The sequence below is a fragment of the Alligator mississippiensis genome, chromosome 1 (assembly GCF_030867095.1).
Source record: "Alligator mississippiensis isolate rAllMis1 chromosome 1, rAllMis1, whole genome shotgun sequence".
NCBI lineage: Eukaryota > Metazoa > Chordata > Crocodylia > Alligatoridae > Alligator > Alligator mississippiensis.
The window spans coordinates 485261922-485283650 of NC_081824.1; the positions used below are offsets into that span (position 1 = coordinate 485261922).

Here is a 21729-nt window from a genome sequence, read left to right on the forward strand (position 1 = left end):
TCTCTACAGTCTCAATTAAAATCTCTCCATAAGTATGCTGCTTTAAACCAACCCCTCCCTGTCGATGTCCCAGCACATCGCATCCAGCCTGGAGACTGGGTATATATAAAAACTTAAAAACGGTCTCCCCTTAAACCTAGGTGGCAAAGACCATATCAAGTCCTCCTCACCTCCCACACCGCCGTAAAAATAACAAAAAAAGACAACTGGATTCATTATACTCATACAAAGAAAACAGAAGTTTCACCCGAGCTCAGGATCGGCTCCAACGCGAGCTTCCCTGACCTAAAAGAAAAAAAAGCCAGAAAAAGACGACTGCGGACCTCGTGAGAGCACCGCATGCCCACCTGACCGTGACAAGGGTAAGCCAGAAACAGACAAAAAAATAAAAACAAACACCTCCTGGACCTGCAGCCCGTTAGATAATATAAAACTCAAACTAACCAAGGTCCACTCATAAACTGTCACCCTTTTGGGGTCCTGCCCAGCCCAGAAAACACCAAACTCCAAGTACTGCATCCTCTAGACACTTTTAGATCAGCTGAAACCGAGCACTTTGAGACTGTAACATGTCCCAGAAGATCAGTTATTAGAGCTGCAGGGTTGTGCATACTGTTTGTGCTGATTTTGGTTATAATATGGTTTTTATAACTATGTTATTTCTAATCTTTCTCTTTGCTGGAGAAATAAGTCTCTCACAGGGGTCGGCTATAGCTGCCAGTTGCTGCAGATGTGGTAATCCTGGTGCCCGAGGTTTTCCTGTCTGAATAAGCAATTCAATCGAACTCTCTAATATAAACGGGAAGGTCAACATTGCCCGTTGGTATCCTCCCTCACATTGCTGTAGTTCAGCAAAAGTTCGGGTATTTACTTATGAAACAGAATATTGTGTGAAGCCTAGCCACCCAGTTTTCAGACAATTTGCAGAGTCTCCTCTTTAACCAAGGACACTAATCCTATCTGCACCCCCATCTCCTCTTTAAATAATACCTTGTAATATTGTTTATACACTGATACCTCCCGGGGACAATGCTTCTTCAATAGAACTACAAATCCTTCCTTTAAATCAAAAGATAAACGCGGGGTGCTAGGATTAAAAAACGGGGGCCAAATACCTCCTAAATATTCAAACCTCGCTGCTTTAAAAGGACAATACTGAGTCTGTGGCTCCCACGCCTACCATAAAATCCCTGCCAAAAAAAAAGGTATCTACTGTCCAGCGATGCTAAAACCCTCTACGTCCTTTGCCACACACCTTCCACGGGCAGGTGGCAAAACAAGAGGGATTTGCAAAAAAGCCGTAATATAATAGATAAATATCAAAAAACTCCGCTTACCAAAGAAGTGTTAGTCGGGTGTTCTTTAGCAGGTATACTCCCAGGAATAGACACTGCTTGTCTTAAAAGATTTACACTTCGCCTACAAGCTATAATAAAAATCATGGCTCATAAATTCAGTAAAGATCACAAAAAACTCTCGAAGGCCGTTGCTGCTTTGGCTGACACCCAAGAAAAACTCAGACAAATGATAATTCAAAACCATATAGCCCTTGATTTTCTCCTCGCTGCTCAAGGGGGAGCTTGCGCAGTTATCGGACCAGAATGTTGCGTTTGGGTTAACAGTTCTTTTACAATAATACAAACCCACCTCAATAATACAACTATCCATATCCAAAAAGCCAAAAATATAACAAAAATCCCCAAAAATACATCTCTTAGTTAACTCACAAATTGATTACCTTCCCTTACAGGATGGCTTAGACCTTTTATATTAAGCTTAATTAAAATTGTTATAACTATAATCTGCCTGTTGTGCTGTTTTCAGTATCTATGCTCTCTAAGACAACAGTTTATGCAAAGACAAATAAAAATATATAATCAGTTTATACAAATATCCAGCATCAATCATCAAAACCTAACCCCACAAGAAGTTGAGTACCTAAAAGTGTGTTCCAAAATTTCCTCTAAAATATTAAAACAAAGTGGGGAATTGTAGTCCGCAGGTTTGTCATTGCCCTGAAATAGAATAGTTTTCTGAAAGCATACTGTTAGGTTTACAATAATTTGGATTTTTAAGAAGTATTAGCTTTACAGCTGAATACAAGGCATGACCTGTGGCCTAGTAATGCAGCTGACCACAAGGCAGAATGATAGCTAGGCCTTTGCTTGTGTCAAGTAATCATTTTAACTGTACCAAGCATTTTCTGAGTTAAAAAGTGAATCTGTGTCTGTGAGCTAAAAAAAATCAGCTACAGCTAAAAGTAAGATAAGACAGAGAAACCATTGTTTGAGCTTACTGGTTGTGTCCTTAAAAGGTATCTTCTACTGTATAAGGTTTTGCTAACATAATGTTACTGTTACTTAACTTTTAGCTTTTAAAAAGCGCTAGTTCAGCTTAATAGAAATATGCTGTTACAAAGATTTATAAAACACCGCCCCAAATATTGCTTTTTATTAACCATATAGTCTTGCTTTGTTATAAAAAATATAAAAGATCGCCTAACCCTTGAGGGGGGACCATTTTGCCTTTTGCTGGCTTTATGGTCTTTGCTTGAGCAAATAAACAGCTGTCTTTCTTTACCCGCGTTGTCTGTCAATCAAATTACAGCTAGACAACAAACCTTAGGGAGGTTTCTCCCACCACAGTGGTCCGAGGCCCAGGATCTTTCTCACTCTCTGCACCGCGGCTCTCAGAAAGATGCTTTAGGTGACTGGCTCTTGCCGTGCTGCCATGGTCACAACCAGTGATGTAATTGCTGTTCTAATGATCAGTGTTGTAAAAATATCAGTCAATAAGAGGCTGGTGCAGGTGATGCAGAAATGAGTCCACAGTGGCCTCTGGCTGGGCCAGGTACAGTTCACCCAGGCCTCCGTCCTGCTGCAGCTCCCCAGGACAGGAGAGACCTGGAAGCTGTCAGCATGTGGAGGGTCCCCAGGCAGGTGCCCCGGACCAGGCCCTTCCCCAGGCTAGGTGAGGAGCGGTGGGTCTCCCCTTTCCTGTGAGAGGAGGCCCCGTCCCCTGTGCAGAAATCTCTCTGCCAGAACAGTTTGATGGGTCTGTGCTCCAGCAGGTCAGCGGCTCTTGTTCTCCCGGTGCCCCTGGGAGCATTTCACATGTCCTGGAGTAGACTGACCCTGGATTCCCCACCCCAACATGTGGACATGACCCAACACCAGCATCCCTCCAGAAACTTTGCCAGGGAGCGAGGTCACAGTGCCGTGATCACCATCAGCACCAGTGCAGTTCTAGGGGCTCATGTGCAGCCTCTTGCCGGTACAACGATTTGTCTCCCTTCTCCCCGCTGTTCCACACACTGCAGCCTCCAGCTCTCTTCACCCCAGACCAGTCCAGGGGACGAGCGGGGCTTTCCCCTGCCCCCACCCCAGGGCTCACCTGTGCACTCTCTTCCACCCGCAGGTGCCGGGACTCTGAGCAGAGCAGATCAGCAGCCTCCAGAGGAAGGGCCTGTGAACCTGGAGCTGCAGAGACCCTCCCCAGGGAGACGGGGACAGAGCGGCTCCCTGACGCCTGGGCCGGGCCAGCTGCAGGAGGGGCAGGGCAGGCCTGCGAAGCAGGGGGAGAGCATGGAGGTGAGCAGGGCACCAGCTGGCGGTGGGGGTGGGAGTGCAGCTGGGGCAGAGCCCAGGAGGAGCCAGGGGTGCTGTCAAGAGTTTGGGGAGCAGAGACCTGAAAAGCGAGAAGTCTGTGGTGATGGAGACTGCAAAGCCCCCAGGCTGCATTAGCAGGCGCGCGCTCTGGGGTGCAGAGAGCCAGGGGTTCTGGCACGGGAAGGTCTGGTCAGAGTCTGTGCAGCTGGGACTGCCTTTGCCTGCAGACGTGCTGCCTGGGCTGCCTCTAGGCATTGATGAAACACGACAGCGTTTCTCAGTCCGTGGGGTGCGACGCAAAAGTGGGTCATAAGAATAGTTGAAAGGGTTGTAATCGAACTTTAAAAATGGATTCTCCTTTAAAAGAGAAAATCATGGGAAACCTTGCTTTTCGTTTTCAGGCTGGCAGAGTTGCAGCCTGTAAGACTGCTTGGGACTCCCCCTGCCCCACCCACCCACCTCGGCCCAACACACCCATTGCCTGCCCCACAGCCTGGGGTGCTAGGCCCTGGGGGTGGGGGGCAGCGGGTTGGGAGTGAGGGGTACTGGGTTGGGACTGGCCATCGATGTTTCCAAATAGGTCCTGGCACAAAAAAGGTTGAGAACCACTGAAATGGGACATTTTAAGAGCTGAGGCACCAGGGAAGAGCCCCTCTGGGTACTCCGTGACAGCCAGCCAGCACCAGGGAGCCCGGGGCAGCGGTCTCTACAGCTGAGCCCAGCAAGGCCTCTCCCGCTGCCTAGGACTGGGGAGCACAGAGGGTCTCTGCAGCTGATGCCAGCAGTGTCCCCCCACCCCATCAGTTTGGCAGGAGTGGACAGCACACCTGGCTGCTGATTATGTGTGTTAGTGTGAGGGGAGGCAGAAGCCGGGATGGATTTGCAGCTTACAAATGACCTGAATCAAAGGCGCAGCACAGGTTTTTTGAATTCCACACTCATTTGATAAGTTTGAATTGAAGGATATGCACAGACCAGACTATTAAATAGAGAAAGTCTTTTGGATACCAAGTGCAGGGGGTCAGCGTGGTGGGAAGGGGGACAGTGCTGGGAGAGGGGATGTAAGTCAAGACCCCCCCACACAAAGGGGACACAGCAGCTAATCCGGTTAATCCGAAAAGACTGCACAGTCCCTGTGTGGACTGTGCATAACACAACCCAGCCTGCATTTGATTTCTGGTTGCACAACTCCATGTTCAGGTTTGTGTTGCAGTGTTTTGTGTAAGGACAGCTGCTCTGAGGCCAGCACTGGGAAGTCCAGGGAGGTGAAAGTATCCTGCCACAAGCCTTTGTCTCTTCCTGGACCAGATGTTGGAGCGGGGTTGATTCAGTCTTTCCTGGAGGGATTGCACCATCTGGCAGTGTAGACAGCAGCGGGGCACTGTAAGCAGGGGATGCCCTATAAGAACAGTAGGGGCCCAGGTGGATGACCCTGTGATGCCACGATCCATGTTGTGTGGCTCAGTGACGATGTGGTGTGCATTGAGGAGGGAGCAGTGTTTGCATCAGGCTCCGTTGCAAGGCCTGGTGCCTTGGTGAGAATGGGCTGCGTGGTAGCCAGGACATGTCCGTGCCCCATAGGACACTAAATTGGCCCTCCTTTGCCAGGAGGAGGTGGAGGTCATTAATGGTGTGTCCTGGCCGGTGAGGACTCAGTGAGGCCAGGCAGGGAAGCTCGATGCTGCTGCTGCGATCCAAGCACCGCCATGGTGAGTCACCCCCTGCCCACACAGCAGCAGCGGGAAGCACAAATCTGCGCCACACCCCCCACTGTGGGAAAGGGTGCCTCACCGTGGTGGCACTAGCTCGTGGCACCACCACCAAGCTGTCCCACCCTGCTCTGTCCTGCCACGCCGCGTCCTGCTCCCTGCCATGGAGGCCTCAGGAGGCGGGCAGCAGGACCGGGAGCCTGATCCCACAGCTGGCAGCCCTCCCTACCACCCCATGGGCTGTGCTGCACTAGTCGGCACCTCCCTCAGGCTGCAGCCACGGCCAGGGTGCCGCGGAGCAGGCAGGGCTGGGCTGGGCAGAGTGCTGTGGGTGAGGACTGAGGTGACCAGCAGTGCCAGCAGTGGGGAGCGAGTCCCCAGCAGGGCCAGGGGGCTGTGGGGGGAGTGTGGGGCAGCAGCAGGGCTGGGGGACTATGGGTTGGGAGCAATTTTTTTTCTTTTATGAGAGAACTTGCAGTTTTCAAACAGACAAAACCAGGTTCATGCATGTCACGTGTCAGCTGAGTATCGTACCCCTGTCTGTCCTGGCTAAGCGTGCAAAGGGCTGTAGTGCAGAGTGAGTGCAGACAGGGCTGGGGGCAGGGGGGCAGGAGACACTGATGCTGTAACGCTTGTGCCGGCAGCTCCGGGAGGTGTTTGAGGACGTGGCAGTGTATTTCACACGGGAGGAGTGGGAGCTGCTGGAAGAGGAAGACAAGGGGCTTTACCGGGACCAGATGCTGAGGAACCACCAAGCCCTCGTTTCCCTGGGTAAAGCTCTGGTTCTTGCCTTGCCCTGGAGCCATGTGAGCTCTGCAGTGTTGTTGTCATCTTCATAGTTTCATAGTTGTTCGGGTCAGAAGGCACCTAAGCAGATCATCAAGTCCGACCCCCTGCCATGAGCAGGAAAGGATGCTGGGGTCACACGACCCCGGCTAGGTGATTGCCTAGCCTTCTTTTGAAGACCCCGAGGGTAGGAGCGAGCACCACTTCCCTTGGAAGTTGGTTCCAGCTCCTAGCCGCCCTGACAGTGAAGTAGCGCCCCCTGATGTCTAGCCTGAATCTACTCTGTCAGCTTATGGCTGTTGTTCCTTCTTACCCCGGTAGTGCTCGGGGGAACAGGGACTCTTCCATGGCCTGCTGGTCCCCCTTGGCAAGTTTATAGGCATCCACCAGATCCCGTCTCAGCCTGTTCCTGTGGAGGCTGAACAGGTTCAGGTCCCGTTGCCTCTCCTCGTAGGGCCTGCCCTGCTGCCCCCTGACCATGCGAGTGGCCCTCCTCTGGACCCTCTCCATGCTCTCCACATCCCTCCTGAAGTGCGGCGCCCTGAACTGGACGCAGTACTCCAATTGTGGCCTGACCAGTGTCGCATAAATGGGGAGGATCACCTCCTTGGCCCTGCTCGAGATGCATCTGTGGATGCACGACAAGATGCAGTTAGCCTCCCTGACCGTGTCCCCACACTGTCGCCCCATGTTCATTTTGGCATAAATAACAACTCCAAGATTGTTTTCTGCCTTCTTCCTGGTATTAACACTTTCATCCTCATGAATGTTTGGGCGGGGGATTAAATCCCTTTGCTCCCCACTGCTCTGTCCATGATCAGACCTCTCACATTTCAGACTTGTATATATTTCTTCTTCATTTGATCCAACCACCTTCCCTGAAGTTTTCCCCTTTGACAGCATGATTTCCCTTTGTGTTCTCCATGATCATATCATTTGCCATTCATTGTGGCTCAAAATGCACTAACAGCCATTCCTTGAGCAGTTATTCTGATTTCCTCCCTGTCTTGTCTAGTGTGTCCTGTCCAAACTCATTTCCACTCATTTTCCTGGAATTGCACTGGTGTTTGCTTTCCTATGACGATACGTCCACTACCTGGATGAAAAGGACCATCCTCTTCCCCCTGCTATGCCTTCCCTTTCATCCTAAAGGTCCATCTTCCCTTGTCCTTCAAGTCCTTAGTATAATCCTTGAGTTCATTGGCTCCATTCATCAAATTTCAATTACTTATTCCGAATACAGTACCAGTGAATAAACTCTCTTTAACCACTGCCCAAGCAGGGTATCAAGGTCCCACACCTGACTTGATCTGCCGCATCCAACAAGAACAGGTCGAGCTCTGGGTCTGTGATGATGTGTACTGTGGGGAAATCTTGAGGTCGGAGGACTTGCTGCCAGGTGAGTTGTGGCTGTCCCCTCCACCCGACTCCCCTCTCACAAATGCTCCATGCCTAGGGTGAAAGGGAGCCTGGAAACTGCAGACCTGCCCTGTGCTGCCATTTCAGGGTGCTGACCTTAAATAACTTATGCTGTCATGTGTGCAGACAGGGGTTATTGCACGCCCTGAAATTAAAATGTGGAAACTCTCTGTAGCCTTTTTGCCAAAGACCCCCAAGGATTAACATGGCCCCTTGCTGATTTAATATCAGGTAAAGTTTAATAGTAATTAAATAGTAATTTAATAGGGCCTGAGATGATGGGGCTGAGAGCTGGGCCAGAAACCCTTATCAGTCTGCAGCTTAACCCCACCGAGTAGGGAAGATGAGACTGGCACAGGGACCTGGCACTGCCTCACCCCCAGCACTTGGGCCTTTGGCAGAAATACCTTGTTTTCTAGAGAAAACACAAGTGCCAAGTCCTGTCCTGCTCTGAGGCCCATCCCAGCAGAAGGAATAGCAGTGCTTGCCCCTTGGCAGCAGGGCAGGGACTAATCTGGTGTTTCTTCCTCCCATGCAGGACATGCCTGGTTGCTGAGCAGAACTGAGGAGCAGGCTCCTGAGAAAGGGCCTGAAAAGCTAAAGCCACCATGGGCTTCCCTGGGGAGTATGGGTGAGGTGGATTCCCTGAGCCCAGCGAAGGACCAATGCCACAAGGGCCAGGGGATGCCCCAAAAGCAGGAAAATGTAGCAGTGAAGCAGGTCCCATCCCTAGTTGGGCATTGGGGTGAAGAAGGGGAACAAGCCCAAAACAGCCCAAGGTGCAGGGATGAATATGTCATGCTGAGACACCTGAAGAGGCAGAAAGCAAAGGTCCACTGGAGAGAGACACTGCGTGCAAACCAGGGCAGTGTGCAGGAGCTGGTAGACAGGCAGGAGCTCACTGCCAAGCCCAGGGGGAGAGGCCACTCCTGCCCTCAGTGCAGGAAAGGCTTTAGTTGCCATTCGCGCCTGGCTCTTCACAAGATAAGACATGCTAGGAAGAAGCCCCATGTATGTGCCACGTGTGGGAAGAGCTTCACCCGCCTCTCAACCCTGGCTGCTCACCACCAGATCCATTCTGGACAGCTCCCCCACCGCTTCACCAAAAGGGGGAAGAGCTTTGTTCGCAGCTTGGAGCTACTCAAAAAACAACATGTGCACAGGAAGAAGCATCAGTATCGCTGCGTCACATGTGGCAAGACCTTCACCCATTTCTTCTCCCTGGTTCAGCACCATCGGATGCACTTGGGGAGGAAGACGCACCGCTGCAACAAGTGCAGGAAGAACTTCATCAGCTGGCAAAAGTTGTCCCAGCACCGGTGTGTGCAGAAGAGGCAGCAACCACACTGCTGCACAAAGTGTGGGATGAGCTTCAGGCAGCCCTCCAGCCTGGCCAAGCACAGGTGCATGCAGACACGGGAGAAGCCGCATCATTGTTCTGAGTGTGGGAAGAGCTTTGCTCAATCCTCCAACCTTACCCTGCACCAGCGCATCCACACAGGGGAGAAGCCATATCAATGCTCTGTGTGTGGGAGGAGCTTCGCCCAATCGTCTAACTTGACCAAGCACCAGCTCATCCACACAGGGGAGAAGCCACATCATTGTTCTGAGTGTGGGAAGGGCTTCACCCTGTCCTCCCACCTGACTGTGCACCAGCGAATCCACAATGGGGAGAAGCCACATCAGTGCTCTGTGTGTCAGAAGAGCTTCACCCACTCGTCCACCCTGACCCGGCACCAGCGCATGCACACAGGGGAGAAGCCATATCAGTGCTCTGTCTGTGGGAAGAGCTTCACCAAATGCTCCAGCCTCACACAGCACCAGCGCATCCACACAGGGGAGAAACCACATCAGTGCTCTGTGTGTCTGAAGAGCTTCAGCTACATCTCCAGCCTGACCCGGCACCAGCGCATCCACACAGGGGAGAAGCCACATCAGTGCTCTGTGTGTCAGAAGAGCTTCACCCAATCCTCCCACCTAGCTGTGCACCAGCACATCCACACAGGGGAGAAGCCATATCACTGCTCTGTGTGTGAGAAGAGCTTCACCCAATCCTCCCACCTAGCTGAGCACCAGCGCATCCACACAGGGGAGAAGCCATATCACTGCTCTGTGTGTGAGAAGAGCTTCACCCAATCTTCCCACCTAGCTGAGCACCAGCGCATCCACACAGGGGAGAAGCCACATCAGTGCTCTGTGTGTCAGAAGACATTCACGTCCATCTCCAGCCTGACACAGCACCAGTGCCTCCACACAGGGGAGAAGCCACATCAGTGCTCTGTGTGTCAGAAGAGCTTCACATCCATCTCCAGCCTGACACAGCACCAGTGCCTCCACACAGGGGAGAAACCACATCAGTGCTCTGTCTGTGGGAAGAGATTCACCAGACGTTCCCAACTAGCTGAGCACCAGCGCATCCACACAGGGGAGAAGCCACATCAGTGCTCTGTGTGTCTGAAGAGCTTCAGCTACATCTCCAGCTTGACCCGGCACCTGCGCATCCACACAGGGGAGAAGCCACATCAGTGCTCTGTGTGTCTGAAGAGCTTCACCGACATCTCCAGCCTGACCCGGCACCAGCGCATCCACACAAGGGAGAAGCCACATCAGTGCTCTGTGTGTGGGAAGAGCTTCACCCATTCCTCCCACCTGGCCTGGCACCAGCGCATCCACACAGGGGAGAAGCCACATCGCTGTTCTGTGTGTGGAAAGAGCTTCAGCCGATCCTCCCACCTGACCCGGCATCAGCTGATCCACGCAGGGGAGAAGCCACATTAGTGCTCTGCATGTGGAAAGAGCTCCACACTGTCCTCCAGGTGGGCCTAGCCCCAGCATGTCTGCACAGGGGACAAGCCACATCAGTGCTCTGTGTGTGGGAAGAGCTTCCCCCACTCTTCCCATATGGCCCAGCACCAGCTTATCCACAAAAGGGAGAAGCCAGATCAGTGCTATGAGTGTGGGAAGAGCTTCACCCACTCTTCCAAGCTGGCCCAGCAGCAGTGCATCCACAAAGGGGGAGAAGCCACATCATTGCTCTTAGTGGAGGCAGAGGTTCACTTACTCCGGCAGCCTGTGCTGAGCACCAGTGCATCTACACAGGGGAGAAGCTACATCGGTGCTCTGAGTATTGGAAAAGCTTCCCCCATCTCTCCCACCTGTCCCAGTATCAGCACATCCATACCCAGAAGCATCTCTAATTCTGCCAGCCGTGCAGGAAGCCCTGGGAGATGTCTGCCTGCTCAGCACCCACCAGTGGTGCATTCAGACAAGCACCCCTATGCTGGTGACTGTCACAACCCAAAAGTTGTGATTTGGTTTTTGTGTGTGCTTCGGCACTGCTAAATTATGTTCCCGCCAAATTGTAGTTTCTTTGCTGTGAGAGAGAACTCTGGTGCAACGGAGGGTTTTCCCACCGATTTTGCAGCTTCTTTGCACTGTGTATATCTTTTGCATTTGGAGATACATGCTGCAAAGGAGTTCCCGCCGTTTGTATTAAGATCCGCGTCACATTATTGGCCGGTTTTTAAATTATGCATACGTGGCGGCTAGCTATTGGCTTGCTAGCCGTACAAAAGGCTTGGGTAGTTTCCGCCCAAGCCGGAGAGAGAGGAAACCCGGAGATACCCGGAGAAAGAGAACCTGAACTCGAGGATCTGGAAGCGCTGCGGATCCTCACGGACCCAACGCACCTCTCTTAAGCAGGCAGCGGGGGTCTAACCAGCCTCTAGTCTCTCCCCGTCGCCAAGCACAATCCTAAGATGTATCCCTATCCTAAGAACCCAGTTTTCGACCCCTCGGAGTATTGGCAGCTCCAAGGGACCTGGGAACCGGACCGTTTCCACAGAGCCTAGCAAACTTCGTGTGATTAATTACCGAACCCGCGGAGCCTAGCAAACTCAGTGAGGACCGAACCCCGCGGAGCCTAGCTAACTCCATGAGGACCGAATTGCCAAACCCCGCGGAGCCTAAACCACTCTGGGGCCAAGGAACCGTGTTTGTCAGAGTCCTTTAACGAGGATTCAATGGATCTGCACCTGGAAAGCTGTCCAGCCTACACCATAACCATCTTTGGTGTAAGTAAATAATCTTTTCAATCAACAATTACGCCTCCGTGACTGATTCTAGCTCGCGCCTATCAAGCCCCCCACACAGCTCTCTCCCGACCCCGCGTGCCCGGGCTGCTGGCCACAGTCCGCATGCGCAAAGACAGGCCCGGCTTGCACCCGAGAGGGTGGGACCGGGAGCCGGCCTGCACAGTGACCTAAACAAAGAGTTCCCCCAGGCTTTGTCCCTTGTAGGGTACAGTGGGAGTCCAGAGCCCAGACGCTCACCCACAAGTTTTGATTGTGGGGAAGGGGTAAGAAGAAACACCTCAGGCAGAGATCAGCCCCAACGAAGAGGAGATGAAATTTTTTCTTTGTAAAATTATATTTCTCTATCTCTCTATAGTTATATATATCTAAACCTATCCTGTTACAGAACCCCCCCCCCCACACCCTTTCACCCACACTCCTGTGCACCTGTGCACCTGTACAAAGGCCCGCTGGCCACCTGTACCCATTACAATGTCTAAAGCCACGCGCAAAACACACACAATGCACCCAGTCCTTTCTGGTCTCTCCAACCAGCCCTCGCTTCACACCTACTCATGCCCTGTTTCTGGGGTCAGGTACACTGCTCAACTGGTCTCTTCTTCATTGTCACTCCAGCTTCCACTGGAGGACCCGCTGCTGCTGCTGTTGTCACTGTGGCTGTCCTCCATACCACTCGTCTGGTCCTCTTCTCCGCTACCGTCGCTCTCTTCTTTTGTTGGTGCGTCTTCTCCATGTGATGAGGAGATGATCTTTGTATCAGACTTGGAGCCTATGCATTCCCCATCATGAATTAATAGCAGATGGTAGTCCCAGGGGAAGAAGTGCCTTAATGGTAGGGTGCCCTCCCCCAGAACGCTGTCTTCAAATGACACCCAGGGACTTTCCTTGGCTGCCTCCCAGCTTTCTCCTTCCTCCTAGTCAAGGGCTTCTGACATATGAGCCCCTGAGTTGCAGGGAGGAGTGCATTTATGGCTGAAGAAGCATTCCCTACACTCCTCCCTGACCTCGCCTTTCCTCACCACCACATCACCCCTCTCCCAGAGCTGCCCATGCCCAGTGGGGTCTACCAGGAGCTGTTACTGCCACCCTATTAGCCTTTTTTACCAGTTTTGCTTTTCAGCCTCTGCAGACCTGTGCAGCACTTGGTACCTGCTCTTTGTTAGACCCTGCCTCTATGCGATGCCCAACAATTAGGGAGAAAATGGATCGATGCACGCATTGCTCGTCAACAGCTTTATTCAAAGTGGAGACATCTTTGGGCCAGCTTCAACAAATTGGGGAGCTGCAGTGAACATTAGTTCTTTTCATATTTATATACCTTCGTTTTTACTCATTAACATTTACCCCACCTTTGTCTCTCCTTTGCTCCACCCTTAGTCCTTCCCATCTTAAGCTCTGCCTTTGTTTACGGCTTAGTTTATTAGCATGCAGTTGCCTTTGCATGTCACTCATTTACATGTCTTTTTGCCATGAGTGCATGCCTAAACCCCTGACCTCTGCTTCTCTCTGTCACTTGAAGTTTCTTGCTGATGTCTTCATTATCTCCAAGGTCTTGCTTGTGCTTTATCTCCTCATGATAGCTAGAGGTCTTCATCTTGTTTCTTGTACACAGTTAGCTATATCTCTTACAACAGTACTCTATTGTGAGGAAAATGCTCGCCTATGTGTCTTGCAGTGTTACTTTTAACATACCATTCTGCCTTCTGGTCAGCAGCTTTGCTAAGCCACAGGTTATTGCCTTTTATTCAGCTGCAAATCCAATGCTCCCCAAGATCCAAATACTGTCACCCTGACACTCTTCCCTGCCTCCCTCCCTCCCTTGCATTCTCTCATGACATCCCTGGTAACAAAGCTCCTGAACTGAACATGGTACCTTGCAGTTGGTGTCTGTGTCCTCTGCAGAGCTGTGCTGTGGGAACTGTCAACCCTTTCCAGGGCAGATCTCTCTCTCACTTCCCAGACCCTTGTCTTTCAGAAGATTCACTGTTATGCAGAGCTTGTTGCTAAGCCTTAGGGGCAGGAGTTGGTCCCACTCAGGGCTTCACTCCCCTGTCCTGCTGTGCAGCCAGGACCCTGCCGTGTTGAATGAACCTGGGCAGGAGGCAGTAGAGTCCCTTACGTGAGTGCAGTGGGGTAGGAGGGGTGAAGGAGCTGCAGCTGGTGGCAGGTCCTCCCTCCCCTCTGGAAAGGTGAGGAAAGTATAAAAACATTCTGCTGGTGAAGTGCAGCACATTGTAATTGCCCACTTAGAGTACTGAGGCCTTCCTTAAAGTGCCACATCCATTTGACTCTATAATAATCCTTGGGACATCTACTGCTGCACAGATGCCCAAACCACCCCCGTATCCTTCAGGTAACTGCCCCCTGGCAGGGAGTCTGGCCCTACCACTGCTTCCCCCAGGGAGGGAGGATTGCAGGGAGGGAGACCTCCCTCCCTGGGAGTCCCTGAGCTGTTCCTGTGTGCAGAAGGCAGGGGAGCGCATTCACACACATGTAGCTGGGCAGCACAAATGGGCTCCTGCTGAGATAGCTGCCTGTGGCTCCTCTGAAGGCAGGCAGCAAGCAAGGCGGGCATGAGCCAGGGACCCCAGGACCAGATGCTGTGGGCAGAGGTCAGAGACAAGAGCCCACATAGCCAAGCCTTTGCACTAGAGGAAGTTGCAGGACTCTGTTCTCCTGGGACAGGAGCAGGACATGAGACCACTGTGCCAGGCCTGGCTATGAGTAAAGGCAGCAGTGGGGAGAAAAGCCTTTGGCAGAGGGTCTGGGGTGGGACGTGGGGAGGCTGCTCAAGGGCCTGGTGTTGCTGCCACTGCCCATGAGTGCCCTTGCCAGCTCCCCTGCATGGAGAGAGCAGGAGGGTGCTGAGGGCTGCAAGGCACAGGGTTACTGGAGGGCAAGAGGAGTGGTGCAGTGACTAAGGGAAGGCCTCCCCTCCTTTGCCCCATGGATGGCAGGTTCCTTCTTAGAGCTACATCCCTGCTGTTTTCTCCTCTGTGCTCTCCCTCCTTGAGTCCTTCGTGACCTGCTCTGTCCTCTGGAACATCGTCTCTATGGCATTGGTTCCCAAACTTTGGTACACATACCAGCAATGCTATGCAGACAAAATGTCAGTGGTACACGTGCCCCGCCTAGACCTTTCACCCATGAGGGTGAAAGCGAGGTGCCCACATGTACACACAGGCCAAACATCTATTTCACCTAGCTCCCACACTTGTAGGTGGAAGGGCGTGGCCCTGCCAGCACAGCTTCCAGGTGGGGCCCCGGGCACCTGCTCTGCTTCCCAGGCTCCTGTTGGTGCAGGAAGCAGGAACAGATGCAGCCGGGGCTGTCTCTGAGTGGGACAGCAGAGCATGGGGCTGGGACTGGTGACAGCGCGGAGCCTGCACCTGGGGGGCATCAGCAGCAGGAAGCTCTGCTGAGCAGTGTCTGGGTTTAAGGGAGGGTGGGGGTGTCGGGACCCCCCACAATGCCCTCATGACGCGCAGCCCTGGTAGGCAGTGGCAGCAGCAGCAGGCAGTTGCCCTCAGGGCACTCATGCCTGGCACAGGTGCCCTACCTGCATTGCACATGCAGCAAGGAGCACAGCCTCTGTCGGGCCATCTCTTTTGCCAGTGCTCCCCACTCACACGTGCAGTTCTTGCACGCACCAGGCATGCGGGGGTGGGGAGGGAGAAGCTGCAGGCACTGGAGCTGGCTGCCTCCCCGCTGGGGCTGCGCAGCACAGGAGGGGAGCCCCAGTTGTCTTCTCCTGAGGAGTGGGGAAGGCAGCTGGTTTCAGCATGTGGGGCTTCCTTCTCATGGTCAGTGAGTGCGGGCGATACAGACTGCCCAACGGAGGATGTGCCCTTTGCTGGGATGTGCAGTGCTGGCCATACCCCTCTGGTGCTTGTGCTGTGCGTGCCCTGAGCACCCCTGCCTCCTTCTGCACCATGGGGGAGGTGCAGGGGTTCACCCCCCCCACACCCCACAGACTCCACACACCCACACCCTGTCCCCACAATCCCCAAATATACAAACCCCCCCAACATTCCCTATTCTTACCCACCCATGGCCACACCACCTCACAAACCTCCCATACACCCTGCTATACACACTCTCACCCCCCTCCCCCACACACACACCCTTAAATGTGGTGATATGGTTGTCTCATTTTGAGTTTTTGGTGTGCAAGCTGCTAGAGTTTGGGAACCACTGCTCTTCAGGCTTCCTTGCTCCTATCTTGGCCAGTGTGAGGGATGCCTGGTTGTGAACAATTCATTGCAGTCTCAACTGTGTGTGTGCCCAGAGGGGAATCCCAGCAGCACTCAGTCCTGGAGCTCAGGGGACAGGACACCTTGGGGAAGGGAATAGGCGAGGTGTGCGACCATTGAACTGCCCTGCCGCAGGTTTCAGGCTGTTTCTGGGCAGAAAATGCCAACAACCTCTATCCAGTGTGTTGAATTTTGCAAATGCCTTTTAAGGTTGTGAATTTTCTCTAAAAATAGTCTGACAGAAATGTGAAAAGGGAAAACTCCTGGTAGTAAAAATGGTTTCATATTTCAAAAAAAGAGGGTCTTTGCTTTCAAGCCAAAAATGCCAACACCATTAACAGGCAGACAAGGTTCCTTGGGTGAATCTGATATCTTTCATTAGACCACCCCAAATAGTTGGAAAATAATTATTTAGCAAGCTTTCGGGTTCAAAACCCCTTTGACAGGCTAGGGAAGTTTCAGCAGTCGGTGTGTGCTCTTTCTCGATGGAGTGAAAAGTAAAGAAGCCAGCGGCTGGGATGGATTGGATTTATGACACATTATAACCTGTTTGATATCTGACTCCCTAGGTATCTCTCCACTTTCATCCCCCTTCTCTCTCCTCCTCCCTTGCCCCCCCCCCCCCGTCTCTCACCCATTGACTCCTCAATCTACATTTTCACTGACTACTTGTCTTGTATGCATATCAGCCCAGCCGCTGGCTTCTTTACTGGCAGATGGAGGCAGCCTGGGGCAGTCACAGGGCTCAAGTGCCTATACACGAATGCTAGGAGCATGGGGAACAAGCAGGATCAACTATCACTCCTGCTTGCAGAAAACACCTACGACTTAGTAAGGTTAACAGAAACCTTTTGGGATTCTTCCCATGACTGGGCAGTACACATTGAGGGTTATAGGCTGTACAGAAAGGATAGGGTGGGAAGAAATGGAGAGGGGTTGTGCTCTATGTCAAGGAGCGATATACATCGACCCTTATCAAAACGGAATCGGAGGAGGAGAAAGTAGAAGGATTGTGGGTTAGGTTACATGGAGGGCAAGGAGAAAGGGATTTGGTGGTAGGGGTCTGCTACAGACCCCCACACCAAGGGGAAGAACTAGATTCGGGGCTCCTGAGGCAGCTCTTGGAGACCATAAAAACTAGGGAGGCGGTAGTCATGGGGGACCTAAACTACCCAGACACCTGCTGGGAGACGCAGACAGCAAAGTTCCACCGTTCACGCACGTTCCTATCCTGTGTCCAGGACCTCCACCTGACACAGGAGGTACACAGTCCCACTAGGGGGGAATGCCATACTGGACCTGGCATTGGCAACGAAGGATGATATGGTAGGGGACCTACAGACTGGTGGTCACCTGGGGGACAGTGATCACCAAATAATAGAATTCATCATAAGACGGCGAGTGGGTAAGGTAACTAGTAGGGTGAAAGTGCTAGACTTTAGGAAAGCTGACTTCAATGAACTCAGGCGTTTAGTCATGGACACACTGCAGAGTAGGAGTTTTGAAGAGATGGCAGCCCAGGAAGGGTGTCTGTGCCCTAAGAAAATGATCCTTTGGGCACAAAAAGGGGAAAAGGGGCCAAGAGGCTTCCTTGGCTGACCGGAGAAATCCAGAGCAGCCTACGGGAAAAAAGGGGGGCACATAAAAAGTGGAAACAGGGACAGATTACTAAAGAGGAGTATACCTCCTCTGCTCGCGCTTGTAGGGAGGCAGTTAGACAGGCCAAAGCTACCATGGAGCTGACGATGGCATCCCAAGTTAAGGATAACAAAAAATTGTTCTTTAGATACATAGGGAGTAAAAGGAAGCCCAGGGAGGAATAGGACCCCTGCTAAATGGGCAGAAGAAATTGGTAATGGACAGGGGGGACAAGGCTGAATTCCTCAACCGGTTCTTTGCCTCAGTGTTCCTCAGTGAGGGACAAGACAAGTCTCTCACTGGGGTTGTAGAGAGGCAGCAGCAAGGTGCCAGACTGCCACGCATAGACCCTGAGATGGTGCAGAGTCACTTGGAGGTACTGGATGCGTTTAAGTCGGCAGGCCCGGATGAGCTCCATCCGAGGCTGCTGAAGGCATTGGCCGACGTCATTGCACAGCCACTGGAGGGAATATTTGAACACTCGTGGCACACGGGCCAGGTCCCGGAGGACTGGAAGAGGGCCATTGTTGTCCCCATTTTCAAGGAGGGGAGGAAGGAGGACCCGGGCAACTATAGGCCAGTTAGTCTCACCCCCATCCTTGGCAAATTCTTTGAAAAAATTATCAAGGCTCACATTTGCGAGAGCCCAGCAGGACAAATTATGCTGAGGGGAAACCAGCACGGGTTCGTAGCAGGTAGATCATGCCTGACTAATCTAGTCTTTTTTTATGACCTGGTTACAAAACGCCTGGACGCAGGAGTAGGGGTTGTCGTCGTATACTTAGACTTCAGGAAAGCCTTCGATACGGTGTCCCACCCCATACTGGTGAACAAGTTATGAGGATGTGACTTGGATGACTACACAGGCCGGTGGATGGCAAATTGGCTAGAGGGTCACACCCAGAGACTCGTGGTAGATGGGTCGGTTTCGACCTGGAAGGGTGTGGGCAGTGGAGTGCCGCAGGGCTCGGTCCTTGGACCGATACTCTTTAATGTCTTCATCAGCGACTTGGACAAGAGACTGAAGTGTACTCTGTCCATGTTTGCAGATGACACAGAGGTTCCCACACCCCCACCCTCTCTTAAGCCCAGTTACTGCCTAGCCAAGCTCCCTGATGCCAATGCCTCACTAAGTTCAGGCTCCACGCTGCCACTAGTCCCAGCCCCATGCTCTGCGGTCCCACTCAGGTGCTGCCCCTGCTGCTTCCCTACCTGCTTCCGGGAGCCATCAGGAGACCAAGAAGCAGATCAGGGCCCCCACCTGGAAGCTATGCTGGTAGGCCTGGGCCCTTCCACACACAAGGGTGGGAGCAAGGAGCAATAGGGTTTATGTAACCCCTAGGGGTTACAGTTATTGCAAACATCGTCAGGGCACAGTCCACTTTGGAAACGCAGCTGAAAAGGAGGTACATTTGGTCTTGAGTTAACTTGTGAATGAGGATTTTGATCGGACGCTGGGACCCCAGGATAAAAGTTTTTACGAGGTTAGACGTATGGGCGAGGACCAGTACGCTATTTTTGTTCTAAGTCTTGGATTTGCAAAGCCGTAAGACTCGTTTTAAGTTCTTTTCTATTTTCCTTTTCTGCCTGCTGTTGTTCCCATAAATCGATACAAGCCTGAACAATCTCGGCCATGGGTTTACCCTTCCAGCCCAGGACTAATTGCTGTAGTTTATCTTGTAGTTTTGGCTGTAAATTCTTTACGTAAGTGGTAACTATTAACCCTCACATATTGTCTGCACCAGGATCAATGCCAGTATGTCTTTGAATTGCTGCACAAAGTCGATTTTGAAAATCGGCTGGATGCTCGTCAGGATTTTGTTTGCAATTTTCTACCTTTGTTCAATCTACATAATTCTGAGCTACTCTGGTAATGGTGTTTAACAGAGCGGCCCTTGCAATCCCTGATTGTCCTCATAGTTGTAATCATTTCGTGGTCATGGGGTGCCGCCCAGTATATTTCCGGTTTCAGCAATAAGAAGCCGTTTTTGCTGTGGGCTTAAGAGACTGTTTAGGAGCCAATTGACATCTGACACAGTGGGATTGTAGATATTAAAAACTTGTTGCAACTTTTCTCTAAAGTCTGAGGGACTTTCTCTCAGTTTTGGAAAGGTATTGCAAAAGGTGGTGATGTCACTAGCAGTCCAAGGGACATGAACGATAGTCCTTTGGCTGCTGTACATTTGAGACGGGTACTGTTTCAGGGGACACAGAACGGCAGGTTTAAAGTATTGTGGATTATCGAGACCTGTTTTAATCATTCTTAATCCTTCTGGGGCGACAAAAGTTATGACAGGTTGTCCATCTAAACCTCTCTGAATATTTTTCACTTCATATAACAGTCTTACTTCAGATTTAATTCGTTTTTTGACCTCTTTAACAGTGGGTAGGTCTGGCAGGTTAGATTGGTCATCTTCTTCAGAACTTGAAGCAATGGAGGGTGGGGGAGAGAATAAGGTTATCGGTGGTTTAGCAGGAGTTTGTCTGGCACTGCTTTCCGAGGTTGTAGCAGAAAGCCCCCTTTTCCTCTTGCCTGCATTTGCTCTCTCCTCTTTGGATATGTTTCTCTTTTCTACCTTTTCTTCCTTCCTCTCTCTTTCACTTTAAGATAAGGAATTGTATTTTAAAATTTGTATGTGTGCATTTTGTATCTTCCCTTGTAGTTTGCTATTTTTATCTATTTGTGCACCATGGCATTTGTAGCTTATATTTTATACTCCTCACCTTTCAACTTTCAACTAAATGTGTTTTAGTAAGTTATACATTGTACAATTGTTAACCAAGGCAGGAATCAAACTGCCGTTCCCTGTATCAGGCTGGCCTCTGAAAGAGTGAGTGAATCAGCGATTGAATGTGTAACATGGAAGCAGGCAGCAATTATCACCTGGAAGCTGAACTCAATAGAAGACAGTGTAACAAATGGGAAATCTCTATATCTCACTGATCAAGGGCTAGAAGCCCTGGCCTGACTTAATCAACACCAGAGACTAAATTTTGGGCTGAATATCTCCAGATCGACCACTCCAGGAGCCCTATTCTAAATTCATCAACGGACTCCCAAACCTGCACGTACATGCGGACGACCCCTGGGGCTGACAGATGCTGTCCAGTAGCCACCGAGGGTGGGGAAGTCCCACGAGGGTCAATGACCCCTGGATTGGGCAAACCAGAAAACTGGGGAATCACCAAAGTCTGCCAAGGACAGATAAAAGGCAGTGAAAAGTGACCCTTAGTGGCGCCCTCTTGACCTCCAACTCGACCAGACCTGTCCAGCCAGAAGGACCAGCCGGCGACCCCCTTCTGGAAGATAACACCACACTGAAAGAAGCCTCAACGACAGACTCCAGCGCTTGTAGGATAGGTATACCTGACTCTGTAGCCTGCTACTGTGTGTGTGTGTGTGTGTGTGTGTGTGTGTGTGTGTGTGTGGACCAGCTCCAAGGTTTATGATTACAGTGTTTCAATCCGCCTAATAAACTAGAATTTTAAGGATCCCGAGTTGGACATTTGTAACTGTTCAACATTATTTGGTGGAGAACGCAGGCATTATTCTAGGGTTATTAGCGGATTGATAATTGGGGAGACTGTGTCTCCAGATAGAACCCATGTTCATGGAGGTGGGTGGGCAATAGTCACCCAAGGGGGTGGATTAGGATTTAGACTCACCCAAGGGGGTGGGCAGACTCAAGGAGGGTCTGGATTTAGTTGTCACCCAAGGGGGTGAGCATATCTCAAGGAAGGGATTTGGTTCTAGAACTGCAGGGGCAGGGACAGAGTCGGTTGGGAGCGTGAGGACTCAAGGAAACTGAGAGGCTTGAGGCATGTTGAGGAAAATGTCTTTGTTTAGGAAAAAAGCCCCTAAGGTTGGAGCAGGAGGCCAAGAAGATAAGTGGGTACGGAGGGAGGAAATTCCCCCTCTCCATAGGGAGATTCTGAAGGGTGGACCCAGCCCATGGAGGGAGGATGTGTGCACCTCAGGCTTTTCCATAGGGGACATTGAATCTCAATTTGAAAGATTTTGCCTTTGTGAAAAACCCTCGGTTCAAAGGCAACACAGTGCCTTGGTCTGGCTGCTGTGGCATGCTGTAAAAACAGCAGTTGAGGAAAAAGCTCAGCGAGCCTCTGAATTTGAGGAAAAGGAGGAGCTAATCCAAATTCTAAAAGATAGATGTATTCAGTTGGAAACCAGTAATCAGACTCTAAAGGGGTTGTCTCGGAATTT

At 51.4% G+C, this 21729-nt stretch overlaps 1 pseudogene; it reads left to right on the forward strand.

The window, feature by feature from the left end:
• LOC106739790 (zinc finger protein 135-like) overlaps positions 1 to 20999 on the forward strand; it is a 53834-nt pseudogene extending 32835 nt beyond the window's left edge.
• The last annotated feature ends 730 nt before the right edge of the window (positions 21000 to 21729 follow it).